Source organism: Ursus maritimus, unplaced genomic scaffold (assembly GCF_017311325.1).
Source record: "Ursus maritimus isolate PB19 unplaced genomic scaffold, ASM1731132v1 scaffold_26, whole genome shotgun sequence".
Classification (NCBI taxonomy): Eukaryota; Metazoa; Chordata; class Mammalia; order Carnivora; family Ursidae; genus Ursus; species Ursus maritimus.
In genome coordinates this window covers 29,041,166-29,066,271 of record NW_024425119.1, presented here as the reverse complement: position 1 = coordinate 29,066,271, position 25,106 = coordinate 29,041,166, and the positions used below count along the sequence as shown (strand labels likewise).

Genomic DNA, 25,106 nt, shown 5'->3' with positions numbered 1-25,106 from the left:
GTGGGATCAAAGGACATGAACATTTTTAGTGCTAATGATACATGTACCAGGTACGTTCTCATATTGCTTTAACTACTCCCCTTTCAAAGAGTTTCTGTTTCACAGGACATTCTGAGTAGGCAGGTAAGTCAAATGACCTCTGTTCCATGGCCATATCTGATGGGATCATGGGTAAGTGCCTACCAATGCTTCACTATCAGTCTCTCTCCAAGGCATCAGTAGTTGGGACTTTGTTTCTGCTGGACACTGGGACTAGGAAGTGGTGTGATTGAGATTTGGGGTGGCCCTGTTTTCTGCCATCCGCATGGAGACAGAAGAGGCCCGTCTAAGGGAGAGAGAGTGTAACTGTCTTGGCTCCAGGCTCCCGTGAGGCCTGGATGAGTGTACTGTCCCTTGGCTCCAGAAGATAACTTTTTTTATTGTTTCTATACATCCCTCTTTTCTCTTAACTTACAGGGTATTCTTCTATCCCCTGCAACAAAATGTTCTCTAAAATAATACATATTACCAAATTGTTTTCCAATAAATTCTACCAATTTACACTGTCATTTGGAGTGACAATGTTATCTGAAGTAAGGGTGCCAGTCCAAAATATAACCGTTCAGGAAATTTTTGCCAGTGTAATAAAAGAATATTTATTTTGTATATTCCTTTGATTGTCAATTATACAAAACTTTCTTCTCATGTATTAGTCATTTGTGTTTCTTCCTTTTTGAAATAACTGTTCATGTGCATTGACAATTACTAACTAGCCATGGCTTCTTAAAGACAGTAAAACTCATTAATTCTCTCTTCATTTCTTTGGAATCTTATCATTTCTCTACCCCCTCAGCTACTGCAGTATTTAAGTTTCCTGGGTTTGGGGGGAGGGTTTTTTTTTTTTTTCCCCCGGTGTTTTTTTTGCCTATGTTAATGCAATGGTTTTCTAATTTAAAGAAAATTGAGCATAAAAGCTAAGAATATAGGATTGAAGCCAGAATGAACCGGGGTTTTAACCCCAGTTATCACTTAACTATTAGTAAACTTGAAAACAGTGAATATCTCATAGCGAGTTTTATTTGTTCAAACGACGATAAATTCCACTCATCTCAAATGTCTGTTAAACATTAACTGAGATGATGAATGCACTTTGCATTGTTTGACAGAGAAAACACTAGAAGTTGGTACTAACGCAATAGCAGGAATTGTACTAGAGTGCATTTAAACTTGCGTGAACTAATGTGCTTTGCAGACACAGAAATCGGCTATACATGAGTAGCACAAACCGGGTGCTGTACGGAGCTTAAGTTGCGGAGGGAACCTGACCCCAACGCTCATGTGCCCTGTATGCATGAGATAGAGGTCATGAGCCTGCTGCTCCCTCATTTCATGCAGAATGGCCTTTATATGCAGACAAAGTAAATATTTCATCTCATGCCCACACCAAAGCAGTAGCGTTCTCTCTTCCAACCCTGGGAACAAAAAAAACACACACCAAACTCAATGAAAGAGCTGATCTCCAAAGCAATGCCTCCCTAAGGAAATTCTCAAGGACCTTTTTTTTTTTTTTTTGGCTCTATGCAAGTTTTACTGTAAGTGCTGACTTTAGAATCTAAATATCAAAAGTAAGATAGGATAACCATCTTGTGGTGGTGATCAAGAGAAGAAAAACTCTGCCCTCTGCGGCTGAAGAGAAAGATGATAAAGATGCAAAAGAAGAATTCAGGCTGCCTTGGATATGATTCCTTCCAGTGTTTCCATCATTTAAGCTGCCAGTTATCTTTCTAGACTACAAAACGGAAGATCTACTCTCAGAATATTTAAAGCTACTCAAAAGTTCTTCATTCGTTACAGGATACAGTAAAAACTTCTATGCAACCCAGGATCTGCACTCTCGAATCCCAGCATGCCTTAGCTCAAGTTCTGCGCTCAGCTACCGGCACTTACCAGGCCTCTCCTGCCTCCCTGCTTTTGTCACCTCAGACTAGAATTTCCAGCCCACTTCCCCTGTATGGTCAGTTCCCTGCTCCTCTACCCCCTGCACCTCCTCAGGCAGCAAACACACTGAATGCAACTGACTGGTTAACAGATTGTTAACTGAGCACCTGTGGGCAAAGGCCATGTCTGATCCAGTTCTTCATCCAGAATCTAGCAAGGGCAGATGAACATGCAAAGAGTGTTCTTGTGCAGGTGATAGATATGTTTATGGCATAGATTGTGGAGATGACTTCGCAAGTGTATACTTATCTCCAAACCTCATCGAGTTGTACATGTCATATGCTTTTTGTACATCAGTCATACCTCATTATAGTGGTTTTTTAACAAAAGTGTTGAATAAGTGAATGTGGGAGATGAATGAATGAATGTGAGTGAGAATGAAGGGAGAGATAAAAGAAAAACTTACCCTATAGAGAGAAGGCTAATAGTACTTCCAGGCTTTCACTGCCAAACAGGAGCAAATATTTCAACATTCACGGAATTATTATCCATGCCCCTTAGAGAACATCACAACTATCACCATCATCTTTAGCACTAATAGGGGTTTTGAATTTTACCTCCTTCAGTATCCATGATAACCCTATAAGTTATAACAAATGGGGAAACAGGTGTGGAGAGGTTAAGTAACTCGCCTGGAGACTTCCAGGTAGCCAGTATGAGGGATGGAACTAAATGTAGGCTGCTTGTGCTCTAAACCACTGTACTGAATGCCTCCCATGCTAGCCCACTAAACTCTGACTTTGGAAAAGAGCATATATTCAACAGTAAGTCCTGAAAGTAAAGATAACATGCAGTGTGCTTTTGAAGTGCTAACGGAACATGGTATGATCCTGATAGGCTCTCCTCAATTTCCTCCTGAATGAAGTGGGGATAACAGCTCCCCCCCCCCAACCCCACTGTACTGTATCATGCTGGCTTCTTATCATTTGTGTCTCAGCTTTATGAGACCTCCTCAGATAAGCATTTCCTGATTAACCAATCTGAAGTTTGCTGCCCTAAAATCCCTCAACACATCACAGTTGCCACTATTTGAAATGAACATTCTTCATTTATTTGTGTATTATCTGTCTCCCCCTTCTACTATATACTTTTCGCTAAAGTCCTTTCCCTTTGTGTTCTGTGCCCTACCCTCTACACCTACAATACTGCCCAGTAGAGAGTAAATGTTCACTAAATGTTTGATGGGTGAATGCAAAGTTATCGCTGATGACCTTAACATACCAAAGAAAGAATGTCTCAGTAGGCAGCAGAGTGGTCCTGGGCAAGGGGAAGAAGGTGGTCGGCATGGTGGAAGCTGAGAAAAGGGAGGCCAGGTAAGTAATCACAGGTTGTATGTCTCCAGCAATGTTCAAAGAGCATGCATTAGCCCACATCAGAAATACACTAGCCAGATGACAAGTGTGCCCTCAAGCGGAACTGTACTTGTCCTCAGAGTGTCCTTCCCCAGTGCTCCGCCCCCACCTGCTCTGGGCTCCACAATCACCAAGCAACATTCTGATCATCACTTTACTTCTGCTACAGATATGGATATAAGGAAGAAAACATGCAAACTAAAAACACAAACATCTAGTTGGCTTGAAAGTTTTAGTTCTCATTTAAATGCCTCAACTTCTGGGGCTCCTGGGTGGCTCAGTCGGTCAAGCATCCACCTCTTGGTTTCAGCTCAGATCATGATCTTGGGGTAGTGAGATAAAGCCCTGCCTCAGGCTCCATGCTCAGCTGGGAGTCTACCAGTGATTCTCTCCCTCTGCCCACCCCCCAAATAATAAATCTTGTTTTAAAATGCCTAAACTTTGGGCGCCTGGGTGGCTCAGTCGGTTAAGCGTCTGCCTTCAGCTCAGGTCATGATCCCGGAGTCCCGGGATGGAGTCCTGGGATTGAGTCCCATATCAGACTCCACTCAGCAGGGAATCTGTTTCTCCCTCTACGCCTCACACCCTGCTTTTCTCTCTCTCACTCTCTCAAATAAATAAAATCTTTAAAAGTAAATAAAATGACTAAACTTAAAAAAAAAAACCTGTATCTGTTTCTCAGGAGCTTGGTTACTGAAGAACCACCTTTCAAAGCTGCTCTTCCTCTGGGCATACTGAAAATCGCATCTGTGAGACCTTAGGGTGACATCCCCATGATCTGCTCCTTACATAAGGCTTCAGTGTAGCAAGTCAGTTGACTTTACCCTGTATCTTTGCATTCAACATGCAATACTCAACATTAGCTGTTTCTGCCACTCAAATTTTGTGACCTTGGATATGCGGCTTAATCTTCATGCGTCTCAGGTTTTTCTCTGTCAAATGAGAGCTGTCAAACAAGATGATCCTGACAGATCCTCAAAATAGGTGACAATATGCGAAAATTATGTGAAATTATATGAAAATAAACATCCAGCAATACATAATAGGGATCTAAAAAATCCAATAAATTCCATCTGCTTGCCTTATGGAAACATACCTTGTCGCGTGATTTCATTAATCTGAATTCAGGACCAGAAAGTTGTTTTTAAAAAGTAAAAAGAACACAGGATTTAAGCAGAAAAGGAGGAAGCAAAGGAGGGAAGGAAAGAAACAACTCCTTACAAGGCAAGTCAGTAACTCAACCCATTTGTTACAAAAGAACAATTAGCCTCAGAGTGGGGGTTATTTGTAAAATATGGAACTTTTCTAAGAATAAGGTATTGCTAGACACCCTCAACACAACTCCATCAAGCCACCCCTAAACCTGAAGTGGTGGCAACTGAATGAGAAGAGGATGTGCGTGTGACACGAAACCATTCCAAGGACGTGCTGCTGCCTCCACAGACCCCCATTCATCGCCAATTTATACAAAGTTTGCCTTTCTATTCTACGGAAGCACAGAAGCAGTTATGAACAGAAGAGGAAGCATTTCAGAAGAAACAGCCGCTGATAATCAAAAATAAGGCACACTCATACACAGAAACATCCTGCCAAATGCAACATCTGAGCCATAGCTTTTGGGTGAGCTTGCATCATTCACATACACACTTTAGAGGCCTCGCATCCTGTAGTACTAGACCCCACACAAATACAAAATTTTACTGGTGCATAAAATCAGTTCATTCTAAGCACTTCTTGAAACCACGGCAATACGGAATTGTTGGAGAGGGCAAAAGAGGGCGATCTTCAGTAAATCTGTTTTTAAATGTCCTGTAACAAGCAAACAGCTTCAACACCAAGGACATGTGGACGCAGCATCAGCAATGACAGCACCCGCAGTTTCTTCTCCACTTCAAATCCCTAGTGTTCCATCGTCTCAGACAGCTCAAGGGCCCAATGGACCACAACCGTTCAAAAGAATTAACTTCAAAAACTGGATTCGAAATCTGTACTCCAAAAGCAAAGAGACAGACTCAGTTTAGAAGTTAGAAAGAAGGTGGCAATAAAAGACAGGAAGAAAAATGTGAGCATTTCGGGGCTATTTATTAGCTCTGCAGTCTACCTGTTCAAATATAAGTCAGGCAGCATTCCAGCATAAATGTGTTAGAGGAAGCGGCAGAAAAACGTGCCTGCCCTCAACTAGTGGTGGGATGATTTGCTGTCTACGCCGACTGCTACAGGTTTGAATCAGTATAAGCCATTTATTCAGAGTTTCCAATTCATCATCTATGCAATACTTTCATAAGAAATAACTGTGAATAAGGGTTAACAAACATCATAAACTTGTCATTTGGTAAAGTCTTAGGCTGTACCGAAGAATTGAAAAGTCTCACGCCGTCAGTTTGAAAAGTCGGAAGAAGGCGCAGAAATCACGGAAATCTAGCACAGAAATCTAGGTAAGGACAGTGAGAACCAGAAAGCCATGCTTGGCACCAGACCCAAGAACAGTCTGAACTCATTACCACAGGACTGTGGACTTGATGGTGGCTGTCACTCCTGACAACATTCGTGAATGGAAGCAAATACTTCACCACCTACAAAAAGAACCACCAGGTCCCAAAGCCATATCGCCCGAAGCGAACTCACACAGTTCTATGACCGCGCACTCCCGTCCCTTGGGTACGCTGGTAGAGATCTCAAGTGCTCCAGGACTGTCCCGGCTATCCAGTCCTACTCACTAATTTCTGAAAGAGCAGCCCTAAGTTTCTTGTCAGTGGTTGACAGAAGAGGTTTTTCAACACATTTGAACACGCTCGTGGCTTTACTATTTATTACTCGGAAAACTCGGTCAAGGGTGATATTAATAAATATGCTTATGAGTAAAAATAAACGACTAAGTGCCTGCCAATATCCTTTGTAAAATGCTAGGAAAAATTCTGACATGAATACCCACTTAAAGAAAACACAATCTTCTAACTTTAATTCAGTAACAATAAAAAAGGTAAAGAATTTCACAAACACTAGAGAACTTGCGAAGTATACGCATTTATCCAGCCTACCTCCACTGCTGAAGTAACCACACCCCAGGCACATGGGTACTCACCCACGTCACACTCATTTTCTCAAAGCCTTTTTCAGGTTTGTAAGATACAAGGTAACTAAAGCAACATGAACACCCTAAATACAGATGCTTTTCGATTATTTCATTTCCTCCCTAAACTTACATTGCTTGTGTTTTTATGGGTGAAATTTCACCCCAATAATACAAGATTAGTATAAAATTTCTTACAGATGCTAAGGAAAATTTCAAGCAGAGGGACATGTATTATTATTGAAAAAGATACTTTTTAGAGCTAGTACATATCTAATTTAATTCTTCATAGTAAAAACAGTTCAAATAATAATAATGTATATAGATCAGTGAGTGCAAAAGAAGGTAAGAATTTTAAAGTAAACTACAATTAATACCAAGAACCCACAACTAGCAGTCAGGCCCCAAATCCTATTCCTGAAGTAAGACCATGAGTCCTTGACCACTACAAGGTTATCTAATTTTATACTATCATTAAAAAAAGAAAATCAAACAAGGTAGGGCCTATTAGCAATGACCTTTTCTAGCTCTCCAGGCAGCCAGTGACCCACTGACATGAATGTCTAAGATGACAGCAAAACAGCACAATTAGAAGGACTCAGGCTGCATAAGCAAAGCTTTTCTCTGCAACCCTTCCTATATCAAATAAAAATGGCAGACCTAGCCAGACTCACAGAGCCCTGGTGCTATGGTTTAAATAACAGAAAAACACAAAAGGAATATCTGGAGTATAGACGGCACTCTTTTTGTTTTTCACTTTTATATTTTAGGGCACTGTTTTGGGGAAGGGGATACAATGCTGCTTTACAAAGGACATAGAAGTCCCTTGTTTGAGCTACCAACCTCTTAGCCACACAGAAAAATGTCAGTCATCCATTTGTTAGCACCAAAATCTCCTTCGACTGCTTACAATATGTACCACACATTTTTAAGGGGCTGTTGAACCAGAAAAACAAAGGAAGCCCTTGAAAAAGAAACCGATCTCCCTAGCTCTGCCCCTGCCCTTATCACTGTGCCTGCATGCCTGCCGGTAAAGCATGGTCACATTGTTTCCACATGCTCAGGGCCCTTGAAACTTGTGCAAAAGCATTGCAAAATAAAACTGCATAAACATCGCATTTCAAAACATGAGCTAGTAATGGTAGGTCAGCCATGTGGGCTAGAATAATCATTAATTAAACCATAACCTACAAATGTCCCTGACCTGAGACATTTTCTTATTGGACGAACAGGCATAAGAACACGTTGTGGCCATGGGCGTATTTCAAAAAGAATACGGTATAACTCACTCTTAGAAACCATTAAAAATTATTGTCTCTTTGCCCCTTTCAGAGGTCATAACACAATTTCACAGGCACAAAAAATTTCAAATGGTTAAAAAAATAATTCTGTCATTGTTCCATCAACATATAATTGTACAGGCATAATTAAGCTGCTTAAATTCAACACAACAGAAGTGTGTAATGCTGGAGATGTGTTCCAGAAGAGCTTATAGCTCCCTTTCCTTGGACCACATGGAGATAGTGCCCCACACCAAATGTAGTACAAACGGGATACACAGTACTAGGGTTACTTACCTTATAAAAGCTGGATTTTTTCCTCTTGATTAGAAGTCACAAATGGTTTCAGTAAAACTCCCTTCATTTGTTCTTCCAGTGAGCCAAATCCAGCTTCCCATTAACCCAGTCCATTGCAGATAATTTCACACAGCACACGCTTCCCAGTTCCCAGCCCAGCAAGGATAATCACATTCCAGTGGGGAGTGAACAGATGGTGGATTCCATGGTAACCAGCCCTCCTAAGGCGATTGGTAGAAGAGTGTGACTACAGCTTATTGGGTAACAATCACTGTCTTTGTGCTCCAGCCTTGCAAATCCTAAAGGAAGCAACATATAGCCACTCACATGCGCAAGGGCTTGCCTAGCAGGTGTTTGGCTATTTTAACAAGGCGATGCAGGCCAATTAAAAGCTTTTCAGCGAATCTACCCTTGGCGGTTCAAAGTCCTAATGTTTCAGATAGTGTCCACTGCTCATTCAGGGAGAAAGGTCACAAGAAAGGCTTAACTTGACAAACAGAAAATAACACTTGAAAGTTAACTTGAAAATTCAAGATAAAGCATTCTAGAAATCTAAGCTGCATCAGCAAATCGTTTTCTGATTTGCAATCCACATGAGAAGTGAAACTGGTTTTGTATTTAGAAAGATTTTTTTTAAATATAACTTTTAAAACTGCAAAACTACCTTAGTTTGAAAATAAGTTTTCAAAACCAATTGTTTTATAAATGTGCATATAATCAATTAAAAAAAAAACTTGTATACATTCATTTTTACTGTGTTTGTGGATTTGGGGGTTGAGGGGAGGGCTACTGAACTTAAATTTTTCATTAGAGCCTTACCCAACTATGGGATTGAAATCTCTTCGTTATGGACTCTCCACGGGTTTAATTTGAAATAAAAGTTAAATGCTGATTCAGCAGGAAAACAGCTTTCCCTCAACCCGTGGTGCTCAAGGAATCAGAGAATAAGTCCTTGAAGGAGCAAAATGGCTGAAAACCAAGTACTATTTCACACCAAAACCAACTATTAGAGGTAATGCACAAATATAAAACACATAAACTCCAGATACTCCAAAAATCCATTAGAAATAAATTTTTAAAAGAACAAAGAAATAATTAGGATAAGCCTAAGGTGAAAACAAAACAAAACTTGTAAGCTGTGACTAGATGCAGGTATTAACTGGGTTACCTCCTATTTTAAATTTAGGAGTTCTTTTCCTGGCAAGAACGTAAATGAGACAGATATTGAGAGGAAAAAGACAAAATTATTTGCAAATGATGATTCTATCTGGAAAAAAATCAGAGAAATCAAGTACGATATTATTAATAGTACCAGAAGCTAGTGAACTGGAAGCTCAGCCAATAAATCAATATAATTCCTTTAGAAGAGCAAAGACTATCAGAATACCAATGAAAGGGGAATTACTAACGAGGGCAATGCAAAGTATACAATTCCTGGGACTAGTATCAAGAAATGTGTGTGAACTAACTGGGGGAAAAAGAATGAACTCTTACCAGAAGGGGTAAAGGAAAATGAAATGAAGACACCTAGCATGTTACTGAATACAAAGATCTATGTTAAAGATGCCAAGTCTTCCCAAATTACCATATAATGTAGTAGTAAAATTTCCAACATATTTTAGAAAATAAATTTAACAAAGAGACTCCGAAGTTTATTTGGATTTCAAAAAGATGAAAATAGCAAAGAAAATTCTATATGAGAGGAGTAATAATGGGTAAAATAACTATACCAGTTTTTAAACCATGCTATAAATACAATACTCCCATATTCATAAGTCCAGGAAAAACCTCTTTCCCATTGAATTCCAGACTTCTACATCTAATTACCTATTGAACATCTCTGCCTGGATATTTAATAAATATCTTAAACATAAACCGCCAAAACTCACCTTCTGATTTTCTCCCCAAACCTGCTCCTCCTGCATCCTTCCTTATTTTTGGAAATGGCAACTCCACTGTTACATTCAGTCTAACACCGGAGACCCCACCTCTGAGTCTTCTCTGACACCTTCACATCCAACCTGACAGGTCATGTCATGAGCTATTTCTTCCAATCTGGCCACTTCTTACCACCTGGTCCCCTTAATAACTTACTAATTAAACTCTGCTTCCATCTCACCTCCTACAGGCTATAAAACCTAAATGAATAATGTCAATTCTCTTCTCAAACCTGACATTCCCATTGCACTAATAAAAGTCTCCTTCTAAGTGACGGCTTAAAAAGCCCTTAATAACCTGGGCCCCACCGCATTAACTCACTTAACTCCTTTCCTACAACCCTCTCCTTGCCTTCCCCAAGCTCTCCACGCAGTCTGACATTTTGTCCTCTCCTCTGCACTTTCTCAGTAACCGGGACAGTGATGCTGTTTACCACAGGCCAGTTATCTGTACACAACTACCCCCAACCCCCACCAGACTGTGAGCCCCTCAAGGCCAGGGACTACCATTCTGAACTCTGTGCTCCCAATGCCAAGCAAAGGTCCTTGTGTATAGTGAGCACTTACTAAATCTGCAAAGAGTAACAGCTTGCTGCAGAATTTTTTACTCCAGTGCAAGTTTAGGGGCAACCTAAGAATCTAATAATAAATGAATGATTACACAAGTAAGAATGGGTACTTGACAGAGTATCATGCGGTTATTAAAAATATGGTCACAAAAAAGATGTGGCATAAGGAGAATGCTGATGGTATATTAATAACAATATACAACTTGCTGAGCCTTTAGTATGTGCCAAGCATTGTAATAAGCACTTCACAAATATTTTATTTAAACTTCACAGGGACTATAAAGTAGATTTTACTACCCTCATTTTGTAGGTGTGGAAACAGACACTCAGAAACTCAGCTCTTGTCTCACAGCTAAGATTTGAACCTCATTTACGACCAAAGCTTGGGTCTAAGTCATTATTGCTACACTCCCTCCTGGAAGTAAAGGGAAAAAAATATATAACTGAATACTCACTATGAACAACTACATAAAAAAGAAAAGAATTCTTAGGAACAAAAGCCTAGGCTTACGTAACTCAAAATTGTAAAAGCAGTTGTGAGGAAGAAATATGGGTGATATTTTCCTTTCCTCTATTTCCCAAAATTCCTAATGTCAAAAATGATTATTTTCTAAAAATGATATTTGTTCCTACAACACATATTCTTCGATATTCACTCTCCTACATTCTTGGGTGGATCTAGTAAGTAGCAAGACACAATAATCTAAAAATCACTTGACTCACAATTTCTAGAGAATTTATTCTATGGGAATTCACGAGAAAGAAAAAACAGTGGCAGATCCAAGAAAGACATGTCAACAATAGCGTCCTCTTCAGAGCCAAGGTCACCTCTGGGCATTCTGACAATGTCTACAACAGCAGCACCTCCAGCCACACTGCCCGGAACCTAGTAACAGGACCTCCAAACGTAAGCTGTAGGGCCTGTGACAAAGAGCCAACAATCCTCACCAAGGTTCTCAAGGTGAAAAAGAGCTGGAAGCAGAGAGGCCTGATAAATTATCTTCCTCAAATGCTGGGCGGGAAGCAACACTGCCTAGAATCTGTTACAGTAGCCACTGTGCCAGCTAAGTGAGGAAATAACCTTGCAAGGATTGTTCTACTTCCCTTCACTACTGAATGAACCTGGTTTCATTCACCCTTAGTTGACCTTTCTCTTTTTCTTAGTATGAAGTTTTATCCAGGAAGATACTCTAAGGCAGAGGTTCCCAAACTTATTTGAATTATGGAGCCCTTAGCCTCTCACGGCACTCCAGGCCAACAGAAATCCCTAACAGGCTCATTTATTTAGTGGTTAGGTATAAACAACTTAATAACTATTTTTGACCCAGCAACTTAGCACCATTTGAAAAAGGGCATTTCCATATTTTTGGGAAAAAATATGAAGTTTTCTAAGATTTTATTCATTTGAGAGAAAGAGAGAAAGCGTGTGTACATGCACCAGAGAGGAGAGAAGCAGAGAGGGAGGGAGAGGGACACGCAGACTTCATGCAGAACACGGACCCCCGACTCAGGATTGATTCCAAGACCCCAACATCATGACCAAGACCATGACTGAGCAGACACTCAACCGACTAAGCCACCCAGGTACCCTGAAAAATTTCACTCTTAAATCACTACCACTACTTACTAATAGCATGTGGGTGCCTGTTGGGTTTGGGCCCTGCAAAACCTCTCACACCACAGGGTCACAGTAGACCTTGCCATCCTCACTCCTGCTTCACATTGATTTTTACTGGGTGTTTGCTTGTTATCACAATAATCTGCCAGGACCCCAGCTCTGCAAAACTAGGATATCGCCAAAAGAAATACAGTTCAATCAAATACTAAAGCAGAACCACCTAGCGCTAATAGCTCCCACAGTGTTTGATAGATGTCACTGTGCTTCTCCTGAAATGTTAAAATACCCTGCAGTAGCACACCCCAGTGAGCTGGAGGCTGTGCCCCAGAGCACCCAGGTATAGACACATATTCTGGCAACGATGTTTTTAAGCTCTTAGATTTTTGCAGTTCCTGATGACAGAAAGACTCCTTAATTAGAAATTCAGAAGCCTGGACTGCCTGCTTAGCCACTCGTATGATATGGGCATGCCATTTTGCCCTCTCCATCCTGTGTGCTTCAGTCACAAAATGAGGGAACTAGGTTAGATCATCTCCAAAGTTCCCTTCCGTTCTAAAACAGTAAGAATGAATGTTAGAGGAAGGAGGGTTCTTCCTCATTCTTACAAGTTTCAGAGGAAAAGGACAAAGGGCTAGAGTAGCCAGGGATAAGCATTTATTTTCCAGAAGGAAACCCAAACTAAAATGTAGATGCGCCATGATAAAGGTTTGAATGTGAGGTGTTCCTGAAGAACCAGGTCAGCTGGCAAGTGCATCCCATTTGAGTGACCCTGCCACGAGCACCACGCTTTCTGTGCTCTTTCTACTCTTGCCGAAACTCCGTCTGGACAAATGGTTTGTAAGATGAAGTGACTGGGTATTGTCAGGGTTGGAGTCTGACAGTGAAACAGATTCCAATGATCTATCCTGATTGGAGATCAAATTTAACATTTCTGCCCAAGCACCACCAGATTAAACGACAGTGCTAACCAGGCACAGACACTGAAACACAAAATACAACATTTGTAAAGAGGTGATGTTTTCTCAGATATTTACACTGTGTTACCGAGAATTTTGTATTCTTAATTAACATTGCATAAGGTTTTTTTTATTTGACTTTTTTCTTTTGCAATTAGTTTTAAAAAGATTATTCAGAACAAAACTGTAGGCAAGGGAAACAATGGCAAAAATGAACTATTGGGACTTCACCAAGATAAAAAGCTTTTTGCACAGCAAAGGAAACAGTCAACAAAACCAAAAAACAACTGACAGAATGGGAGAAGATATTTACAAATAACAAATCAGATAAAAGGCTGGTATCCAAAATCTATAAAGAACTTATCAAATTCAACACCCAAAGAACAAATAATCCAGTCAAGAAATGGGCAGGAGACATGAACCGACATTTCTCCAAAGATATACAAATGGCTAACAGACACATGAAAAAACGCTCAACATCACTCAACATCAGGTTACTACAAATCAAAACTACAACGAGATACCACCTCATGCCAGTCAAAATGGCTAAAATTAACAAGTCAGGAAATGACAGATGTTGGCGAGGATGTGGAGGAAGGGGAACCCTCCTACACTGGTGGTGGGAATGAGAGCTGGTGCAGCTACTCTGGAAAACAGTATGGAGGTTCCTCAAAAAGTTGAAAATAGAGCTACCCTACAACCTAGCAATTGCACTACTGGGTATTTATCCCAAAGACACAAATGTAGTGATCCGAAGGGCCACCTGCACCCCAGTGTTTATAGCAGCAATGTCCACAATAGCCAAACTATGGAAAAAGCCTAGATGTCCATCGACAGATGAATGGATAAAGAATATGTAGTATGTATATATATATATGTGTACACACACACACACACACACACAAATGGAATATTATGCAGCCATCAAAAAATGAAATCTTGCCATTTGCAATGACATGCATGGAACTAGAAGGTATTATGCTAAGCAAAATAAGTCGATCAGGAGAAAGCATGCATGGAACTAGAAGGTATTATGCTAAGCAAAATAAGTCGATCAGGAGAAAGAATTATATAACCTCATTCATATGTGGAATTTAAGAAACAAAACAGAGGGGCATAGGGGAAGAGAGGAAAAATAAAACAAGACAAAATCAGGGAGGGAGACAAACCATAAGAGATTCTTAATCATAGGAAACAAACTGAGGTTTGCTGGAGTAGGACGATGGGATAACTGGGTGATGGACATTAAGGAGGGCATGCGATGTAATGAGCACTGGGTATTATATAAGACCGATGAATCACTGACCTCTACTTCTGAAACTAATAATACATTATGCTAATTAATTGAATTTAAATTTAAAAAACTTTAAATGTATTTGTAGGGTAAAGAGTACATTACGAGCAAAAGAAAACACAATGAAGTAAGTGGAACTTTTCTACCCAGTTTGCAAGGGGTTAAGATGATACAATAACAAATGTAGCCTGATTTGATGGAAGCAATTTTTTTTTAATTGCCCATCATTCCTCTGTTGTGGTTAGCATTTCAGAGAAATACTTTCTGGGACCTGCCCGGGTACCATATTGTGAAGAAAACAATGTTAAGGAGGATAAGTCTATGTCAGGGGGTCTCACATGCTGTCATTTTTCATGAAAGTCCAACTATCAGGTAGACTCAGGTCTACCAATGCCCCAGAGATTTTTTTTTTTTTTTTTTAAGTAGGCTCCGCATGTAACGTGTGGCTTGAACTGATGATCCTGAGATCAAGAGTTGCATATTCTACTGACTGAGCCAGCCAAGCACCCCACAGGGATATTTTTAATTAAAATCAGAAGAATAATGTTGTAGTCCAATGAGAATAACGGGATCCAATTTTTCACATTGTTCGATTATCTACTGTTGTCTTCCGTAGGGTAATACTCCCTCTCCTTCCAAATCCTTAACATTGACTCTAAAACAGAGCTGGGAGGAAATTATACCACATTGGGTCCTAGTCTGTTGCTTTCCACGTTCTCCGTTAGTACCCACATTTTTTAAAGAAGTGACTCATTTAAATTTGGAATCTAGATATTTTAAATTCCTAAGAAAATTCCAGAAATATATGAAAGTTGGAGACTCTTTACAGGGAGTACATATGTATAACATAATATGCATTTCTGCCAATGTATTAATTATATTAATTACATTAGTAAATATATTTAAGTTAAATGTTTATGAGAGGGTGCAAGAAGTAGAAAACAGTGTAAGAACAAAGAATGTTATGTAAACAAGACACTGGGCTTCCACAATTTGCAAAGTTCCAACCTAAACTCTATAGACAAGGAAAAGGAGATACTGGCTCTTTTCTCTTGAGGAGTCTTCCGTATGTTTAAGAAACAAAGTTTGCAGAGGTGGGGGCAGGTAGGTGCTAACAAGATAGAACAGAGATAGATGTATAGTACTAGGTAAGTGCCAAAGACACCTCACACAAATGTCATTCCATAAAAATTATCTAAATATCAAGATTATGAACGTTCTTTTATTTTAAGAGGCTGAGACCAGGCCAGAGTGAAAATGACAACCCAGGTTTTGTGCTTGTAAAACTCAATGTTCAATAATTAACCCTTATAGCTGAAAACATGAATATCCTGAAGGACCAACGCATGCAAACCACTACTACTTTAGATGAAATTTATACAAAACTGTTGAGCTTAAGTTGTACAGGGTTTCCTTTGTTAGGAGAGAAAGCAAATCCTGCAAAAATAATCAACTGCACACTTGCTGTTGAAACCTGGAGATTTATGTAGGGTCTCTCATCTGGTCTTATAAAATCAATTCTCTCAACCTAACTTTATCTTTCTACCTTAAGTCCAAACCTCAGGCAGAGGAAAGGTATTGAAAAGAGTAGCCAGGCTGTGTGAGCAAGAATCCTTTAAGACTAGGACTGAGGTATACTCAACTGTGAACATTTGAAGGTGTGTGAGTTGTTCTGTTTGTGGCAGGAGTGTGTGTGTGGGGGGGGAGGTGTGTATATAAGGACGCACATGTGAGTGAGAAGGGTGTGCGTGGGACATAATGGCATATTCTGAAAGCTTCTTCACCTGCCTTGTAAATTATTTCTAAATGCCCTGGGTTCTTTTCTGAGGTAACCAGAGGATAACCGGTTGAATGGGGGCACCGGGGGCAAATCATGGTTAGTTAATGCTGTGAATATAGACTGCCGAACTCTGGGCAGGATGGGCTAGACTGATCAAACTTCTTGCCCCAATACTTATTAGTGGGGGACTTCTGAGCTACGACCTGAGCTTTGAGACTTGCATCTAAGAAACTTAGGCATAATATTTGGTACCGTCCTCTCAAGAAGATCAAGATCACATAGGTGAACTCTTTTTTGAATACCTGAAAACTATGCAGCTGTAAGAAGTTTTATTAAACATGTTTCAAAGTGTGGTGCTAGGACACATACACACACAAACAACTGTTTACTCTGTGGGCCAAGAATAGCAAAGGATGACTTCCTGTCATGAAAAAAAAAAACCCACACTGAAGTTTCTTTTAAAATAAAAAACAAAAGCCCTCTGAGCTCCATTCATTTTCTTATCAAGCTGTCTAATCTTGTTCCTTTCTTTCTCATTCGCACTTCTCAAAATGTGGGAACTCTACAGTCAACTGCCCCCACTTCCTCAGCTCACCTCTGTCTGACCAACACGCACCTGACCCCGTTCCCATCCAGATGAGCCGGGACATTCCAGGTGCCCAACCCACGGGTCACTGTTCAGTTCCCGTATCCCTGCACTTCTCTGCGTGCATCTGACTGTGCTAACCTTCCTCCTGTGCCACCTCACCACCACCTCTCCTGGTTCTCCAGGACTCTCTCCAGCAACTCCTTTCTTCTCTCTCATCAGCAACTCCTTCTCTACCTTATCCCTCCTCAGTCACACCCAATTAATCAGGTACGGTCAATACACGTTCACTGAATAAACATTCATAAAACACACCATAAGTAAATGTGTTTAGATATTATACAGCAATTCACTGGCAAAATATGTAGTTATCAGTTCAAACATGGACCCCATTAAGAGATTAGAAACTTTTCATCTCTCTGTGTAAGAAAAACAAGGTAAATGAAATCTTACTGAGCATATAGCTGGAGGTGAGTCAAAGTAAAGACCTTACCAGCCCTCATAAGCTAGTCCGCTGAGCAGCTGTGTAGGAATTTAAATACTTCCCCACCACAGTCTGATGCCAAACCTCATTCCTGTTTCAGATCCTCTCTGCTTGCAGTTCCCTCTGCCTAGAATACTTCCACAAATTTTCCTCTTGCTTCCATAACACACTTCATACAAGTCTGCATTTATATGCCTCAGGTGGCTCTTGGCTTCCTCACAACCCCATCTCTTGTGACTTTCTATCTATCCCAACACCTTGGTCTCTTTGTCATTTAATAGCACTTATCACTGCCCAACATTAAATGTTGTTCTCTTCCCGCTCATTTTATTTTCTGGCTCCTACCCTAGAAGGTAAACTCCATGAATAAGGGAGTTTTGTTTTGTTTACTAAGGAATCCCCAATGTCTGGCCTAAAGTAGGTGCTCATTAAGTCTTTGTTGCAAGAACAGATGAAAAGAATAAAATGGTAGGGACTAAATGAAGACAATGTAAGTGCGGGCTATACCACTGTAACCCATGTGGGAAGTGGCCATGGAGCCAGGTCACTGACACATCTGAGTGAATGGGAGTGGGAACAGGCGACAAGTTTCTGAAGGAAGTCGAGCAGGTATGCTCACTAGTCTTGAACAAGCAGTCAGGAAGCCTGTGTCTAGGACTAATGAACTTGACTCGTCAGGATACCACACTTTGTCTAGGACAAGAGAGTAGGGCCCAAAAGGAAGATGGCTGGCACCCCAGGAGATAATAAGGGATCCTACAGAGGTCACTAGTATTCTAAATGCTTTCTGAGGGAAAAGTGCAAAAGAGATGGCTGCCTTAGCAAAACTGTAAATCAAGTTAAAAATTTTTAACTTTCTTTTGGCACTTTTCAATTTTTTTGCTCTCCTACAGGGTGGCTGGACAGTGACTGGTGACTTTGACACCAGATCTCCATGTTCCCTCTATGATGCAGACTTTACCTCACGACCTAAACCTGGCAGTCATCTAAATCCTAACCCTATTCCAATGTGATCACACTATGGGGTTTTCCTCTTGGAAACAGGAGAGTCAGCCAATCTGTGAGTCGAAAGTAGCTGGTCAGTTCATAAGCCTCCAGTTATATTCTCTTCATATGTCTCCACCTTGACTGCCTTGTCACTGGAGAGCAGGGCTGCCTCTGTTCAGGGCAGAACCAGCCTTTTACCTCTTCTAAAGCTAGAAGAGGGACACCTGGGTGGCTCAGTTGGCTAGGCATCTGCCTTCAGCTCAGGTCATGATCCCAGGGTCCTGGGACTGAGTCCCTCCTCGGGACCTTGCTCAGTGGGGAGTCTGCTTCTCCTTCTGCCTGCCGCTCTCCCTGCTTGTGTTCTCTCTCTCTGACAAATGAATAAAATCTTTAAAAAATAAAATAAAATAAAAGCTAGAAGAAATGCCAACTCCCATGCTTGAGTTAAAAAAAAAAAAACTTTATGAACTAGTTGCAAAAAAAAAATTATAAGAGAAATAAGCAAAAGGCAATTAAGAAGCTTACTCCCATGACTCAGAGAGAACCCCTAATTACTGTCTTGGAGTACTTGTCCTAAACTCTTCTCTACACATTCACATATCTATACAGATGCATATATCATAAATGTTTTACTTTTACAAAAACAATGTATTCTATATCCTGCTTTACCTTTACTAAAAACTATAGCAACTTCAGATATGCACTATGTTAACATGTTTGTAATCATATTTCAATAGGAAGTACAACTTTTTTTTTCTTTTTTTTAAAGTAGGCTCCACACCCAATGTGAGGCTTGAACTCAGGACCTTGAGATCAAGAGGCACATACTCTGGGTGCCAGAGTGGCTCAGTTGGTTAAGCTTCTGCTTTCAGCTCAGGTCATGATCCCAGGATCCTGGGATCAGGCCCTGTGCCAGGCTTCCTGCTCAGCGAGTAGTCTACTTCTTCCTCTCCTTCTCCCCCTGCCCCTCCCCACTCATGCTCTCTCTCTCAAATAAATAAAATCTTCAAAAAAAAAAAAAAAGTGTCACATGCTCTACCAGCTGAGCCAGCCAGTCACCCCCACCCCCAATGTATAACCAATTTTAACTGCTATGCTCACTCTGAGAAAATCTTTTAGTTAACTCTTACAAATATTTCTACTAAACAAAAATAACTTAATGACTAAAAAGTAACGTGTTTTTACAAATTAAGAAATTATAGAAATAAAGAAAATTAAAATCACCTATAAAGCAATCATGTAGATATAATTATGATAAATATTTTGATGCATTTCCTTTAAAACTTTTGCATTATATGCATCAGGATTGGGATTTTTCTAAACATTGTGTTCTTTAAGAAATTTTATGAAATCATTTCAAAAGAAGAGTTTGCTTCATCTTTTCTTAATTATGTCAGGGTAGATGGGGTTTAAAAGGCGACTCTGTGGGGCACCTGTGTGGCTCAGTCGGTTAAGTCTCCGACTCTTGATTTCAGTTCAGGTTATGATCCCAGGGTCGTGGGACCAAGCTCCATGTCAGGCTCTGTGCTCAGTGCAGAGTCTGCTGGAGAGTCTCTCTCCCTCCCCTTCCCTACCTTGTGCACATAGGTAAGCTCTCTCCCTCAAATACATAAAATCTAAAAAAAAAAAAAAAAAAAAAAAAAAAAGAAAGAAAGAAAGAAAAGGTGACTTTGGTATGTAATTAAGCTATTTAACATGTTGTAGTGGTTGGTACTGCTAAGGAACATAATTTCTGTAACAGTCCAATAAATGTCAGTACAGTCATTTCAAGTTTCTTCAAATAAACAAAACTTTCCACCCAAGAAGAGTTGCCACCCAATTCAGAGGAGACTTATTGTCAGCTGATGTACCATTTTCTTCTGCAGGTTACGCTAATTTATTGTGCAGAGTCGCTATCTGACTTTCTAATAAGGTTTCTAATAGCCTCCTAAATGCTGTTCACTTTGGGGGATTTTCAACTGTTAGCTGAATAATGCCTCCTGCAAGATGAAACTCATGAATTTTAAGCAGCAATGGGGGTGCTACAATTTGATTCTTTCTTTAAAAATGGGCAACACAGGGGCACCTGGGTGGCTCAGTAGGTTAAGCCTCTGACTTTTGATTTCTGCTTGGGTCATGATCTCAGGGTCATGAGATTAACCCCCCCGCCCAACACACACACACACACACTGATTCTCTCTCTCCATCCATCCCTCCCCCCAACAAAATAAATAAATAAAGTTTTGTGGCTTTTTTTTTTTTTAATGGGCAACACAGTGTTCAATAGAACTGTAATGCCAGGAAACACACACACGCTGCCCTCTCACAATCCCTCCTCCCCCCCTCCCTATCCCGAATTGCCATTGCTAGGAAGAGGATCAATGTTACTTTTGGTTTAACTCATAAGACTGCAAGATTTACGGTTTTAGGTTAAGGTACCATGTCTGGGAGCAACACAGCACACACTTATACCAAATATGATTTATATGTTCAACCAAGGAAATGCTGAGGCCTTTCTAATCATATAGTTTCACAAACACAAGAAATTAAAGTGCTTTCATTTCAGTAGAGTGTATACATGTTCTGAAATGAACTAGAAGATCGAAGATTCCTTACCAAAGAAAGGTAAAAAAAATTGTTAAGTTTCTCAAGGGAAGAAATTTCTCTACTTAGTACTATGTCATCCAATCAATTCTATTTAACAAACATTTATCAAGAAGGTTATGTCACAGGCAGATAATAAAGATGTGTGAAAGTTATTCCTTGCTCTCATCGACCTCACAGCCTAACACAGTGGTTCCTATGTCCAGCAACATCGTGGCATTCTTTGTTAGAAAATTTTGAATTGCCCATTGAATTTCTTTAGATTGTATGACTACTCAAATTTCTATTTCTTCACAATTTGTTTTGTTTCCTGTTTGTCTTTCCTTTTTTTTAAAAGTATTTTCTAATTTCCATTTTTTAAAGATCTATTTATTTTAGAGAGAGAGAGAGATGGAAAGTGCAAGAGTTGGGGGGGAGAGAGAATCTCAAGCAGACTCCTCTGAGCCCGACACAGAGCTCAATCCCAGGACCTTAGATCATGACTTGAGTCAAAATCAAAAGTCAGCTGCTCAACTGACTGAGCCATCCAGGTGCCCTCTTAGTTTGCCTTCCAAAGAAATTTGTCCAGTTCATCTAAGTGGCTCACAGTAACCACTTATTATCCTTTTAATATCTGTAAGAATCCTGATACTGGAACTGTTTTTTATTCTTGATCAGTCTCAACAGAGATTTGTCGATCTTATGATACTTCAAGGAAACATGTTGTGTTTTCACTATTGTCTGTTCTCTACTACATATTTTTCACTTATATGTTTATTATGCTGTTCCTTCTATTTACCTTCACTGATTCTAAAACATCTTTTCTAATATAAGCATATAAAGCTGCATATATTTTTCCGGTTTTATAGTTTTTTATGGCAGAAAAGTATTCCAATACCAATTATTCCATCATGGCCAGAACCAAAAATCTTTCACAGAATGCTTTCTTAGTGCTTACTTAAAAATCAATTTAAAAACCAATGAAACAAAACAAATGAGGGGGGAAAAGTTCCCCACTATGGTGAACATGTAGGTTTATTGAACACACGTAGAACCCACCAGTGAGTACAGCTAAAGAACTGTTTTCAGTGAATGATTCCTCTGATGCTTGTTTTCAACCCGGTGAGAACTATAATCCAAACCCCTGTAATTGTCAGTGTAAAGAAATTTATGGCAAAAGTGCAGCTAGGAAGACTTGGCCTCAAAAAAACACATACATTGCTCCCACCCAGCAATGCAAAGCCACCTCCTTTTCCTTCCCCGGCAGTGATGTATACCCCAATGGTTGCCATTCCATTAATAAAAACCTTTCCATGACTGGTAAATTCTCTACTCTTTCCTACAATGTGTATAGAGCACTGTACTAGGTGAGACGAGACGAACAGAAAACATGGTCTATGCTTGAGACAATTTAAGGAAAACCATGAAAAGAATTTGAGATGGTTTGGATTCTGGAAATGTCAAATATCAGAAGTCTCCCTCAAAACTATACAACAAAACTGACACTGAGATACAGTGGGCAAAGGACGGTCTTTTCAGTAAATGGTGCTAAATCTACTTGAGATCCATGTGGCACACACACAAAAATTCTTGACCCCCTTTTTGTCTTTTACAAAAACCCATTTCAGATGAATCGTAGACCTAAAGGTAAAACAATTATAAATAAACAATAAGCTTCTAGAAATACTATATGAAAACACCTGTAACACTTCAGATAGGCAAAGTTTTTTAAAAAGAACACAGAGACCTAACTTTAAAGGATGAAACCTAAATTGGACATCATTCGTGAAAGGACACCACTAAATACACAAAAGAAAGCATTACAGGAATAACAAATATTTGTAACTCACTGTTCAAAGAACTAGTATCTAGAATAAAGAACTCAGACAAAAAAAAAGACAATCTGATTTTTTTTTTAATGGGCAAAAGTCTTCATTGGGAACTTCACAAAAGGAGGTCTCTAATAAGCACATAAAAATCATTAATCATCAGAGATATGTAAATTAAAATCACAAAATATCATTAGATACCTGCCATATGGCTAAAATTTTTTAAAACCAGCAGAAAGTATTGGCAAGGACGTGGAACAATTAAAATATTCACACACTACAACCACTATGGAAAACTTTTAGGCTAACATCTCCTAAAGCTGAACATATGCATACCCTATGACCCAATAATTCCACCAAAAGACATGTACAAAATGTTCATAGCACCATTCAGCATAATGGTCAATGTCCATCAAAGGTAAAATGGAAATAAACACGCTTCACAATGAACAAAATTACTGCTACGGTGTGTAATGGATTGGCCACAAGCTTCGGAAATGAATGATCCTGGACATGAATTTCGGTCCTCTATTTACCATGTAATAATATGTAGATATGAGTACATAACCTCATAAACCTGATTTCTCCATTTGAAAAATAGGGTCATATCACCTGTCTTACAAAGTTTTTCTGAGGATTGAAAGTAATGTACACATAACACCAAGCACTACGTCTAATAGGTACTCAGTAAACAGTAAGTCTAGGATTTAGGAGATGGAACTTCTATCACTCAGGATCCATACCAGACTTTTTTTATACATAAACTCTCTTCCTATGAAGATAATGTTTCACCTGACCTGCCAAACCAGTCTGTAGCATTTCTAACTTGCCAACTCAGTCATCAGTAAGACTACAGAAGAACCAGGTCATGGCATTTTATTATTCAGCTACTTTATGAACCCTTCTGCAATTGCAGCTGTCAGCTCTAATGCCAGAGGATCAAATGAGCTGGGAAGATTAAACAAATGGGCAGGAGAAATGCCAACAATGCATAAACTGGACAGGAGTCCAAATGGTCCAATTACAAAGCTGATCCTTCAAACACTATGCACACTGTATACACACTCTGAAGAGAAGCATAGGTAGATTAGGGTGCCTGAAAAACAAAAGAATTAGTACTACTGTGGTTTTCAGCCCAATTCTGAGCTTCCTTTAGTCTTAAAAATTAATCTATTCATACTTGTTAAAGAATAAATCATATAGGTCCTACAATAATTCTCACTTTGACTTTTTTAATGTAAAATACGTGTGTGTGTGTGTAAATGTGGTATTTAGTAGCAATCAGATCCTACATTTTAAAGTTATAATAAATATTAGGAAAATTGACTATTTCTAAATATATACATATTCAGTAAAATGTTTACTCATTTAAAAAGAAAAGTCAGGATATTAACTTACATTGTCATCTAAACTCATAAGGGAAGGTGGAGGCAGGGCAAAGAAAAAAAAATTAGTCTCCTGAAATCTTGAAATCAAAATTCCTGATCCAAAATAGTTCCTTCAAGAGTAAGGCTCCAAAATTTCGTATTTTGACTGTATATGCCTATTACCCTAGCTAGTTCTGGTCTATTAAAATTTATCATAAGGCCTATCAAGTTTTAAAAAGAAGATACATTTAAGAATTTATGAGTAATTCAAAGTAACTCTAAACTCAGTTCCATTCATTCCACATGAAAGGTCAGTATTCCATCTTGGTGCAAGTCAGTGACATAGGGGCTCTATACAAAGGGAATGAAGAACAAGAAGCTTTTTCTTTCTTCTGTGGCTGAATTACTGGGAGAATCCCAGGCCATTTCTAACCTAGTGAAACAAAGAAAAACTTTGGCCAAAGCCTTGTGAACCTGTGTTTTTCCAGGCGCCATATTTTCATAGGCCATGCCTGATTTATTTTGTTCCATGGATCTAGTTTTCCACTCATATGACGTTGTGCATAGAACAATCAACCTTAGTTAGGCAAGTCCTCTTTCAGTTTTCCTCAATGATCCATTTATTTGCAAAAGTTCTACAGATTCCACTCCAGTTTGTCTCTCTAAAGAAAGCAATGTCACCCACATTTGCAAAACAGCTAGCACATAGGCTGTCTGCCACACAGAAGCAAAAGTTTAAAAAAAATGTGAGATCCATAAGTTTAAACCAACGTGGCACCCCACACTTTTTTAAAATCCTAATTTAATGTTTGCAAGTGCAATTCAATTGCAAAGTGCAATTCAATTACTGCACTTTGCAAGACAGTCTTTTAATTTAAAATGATGGTATTCTTAGTTACTTTTAATCCAAAATCTTGAAAAATTTTAAATATCTAACAATAGAGGACATGTTAGCTAAATTAGAGTACCACTTTTTAACAGAACCATCAGCTATTGAATTTTTATTAAGAATTTTCAGTAACAAGAAATAATTTAATGTTACATAGGAAGGGAGAAGCATGATTTAAAAAAATCAACATAAATAGGACCTCAGCTTCACAGAACAAAGAGGAAATACACATCAAAATGTTCGTTACACCCTGATCTTTATTTTCTTTCTTA

The 25,106-nt window shown here is 39.3% G+C and overlaps 1 protein-coding gene across 2 annotated transcripts in view; it reads right to left on the bottom strand.

Annotated features, from left to right (window-relative positions):
- FGD4 (FYVE, RhoGEF and PH domain containing 4) overlaps window positions 1–25,106 on the bottom strand; it is a 199,591-nt gene that overhangs the window by 106,778 nt on the left and 67,707 nt on the right. The gene's annotated exons all lie outside the window — the stretch shown is intronic.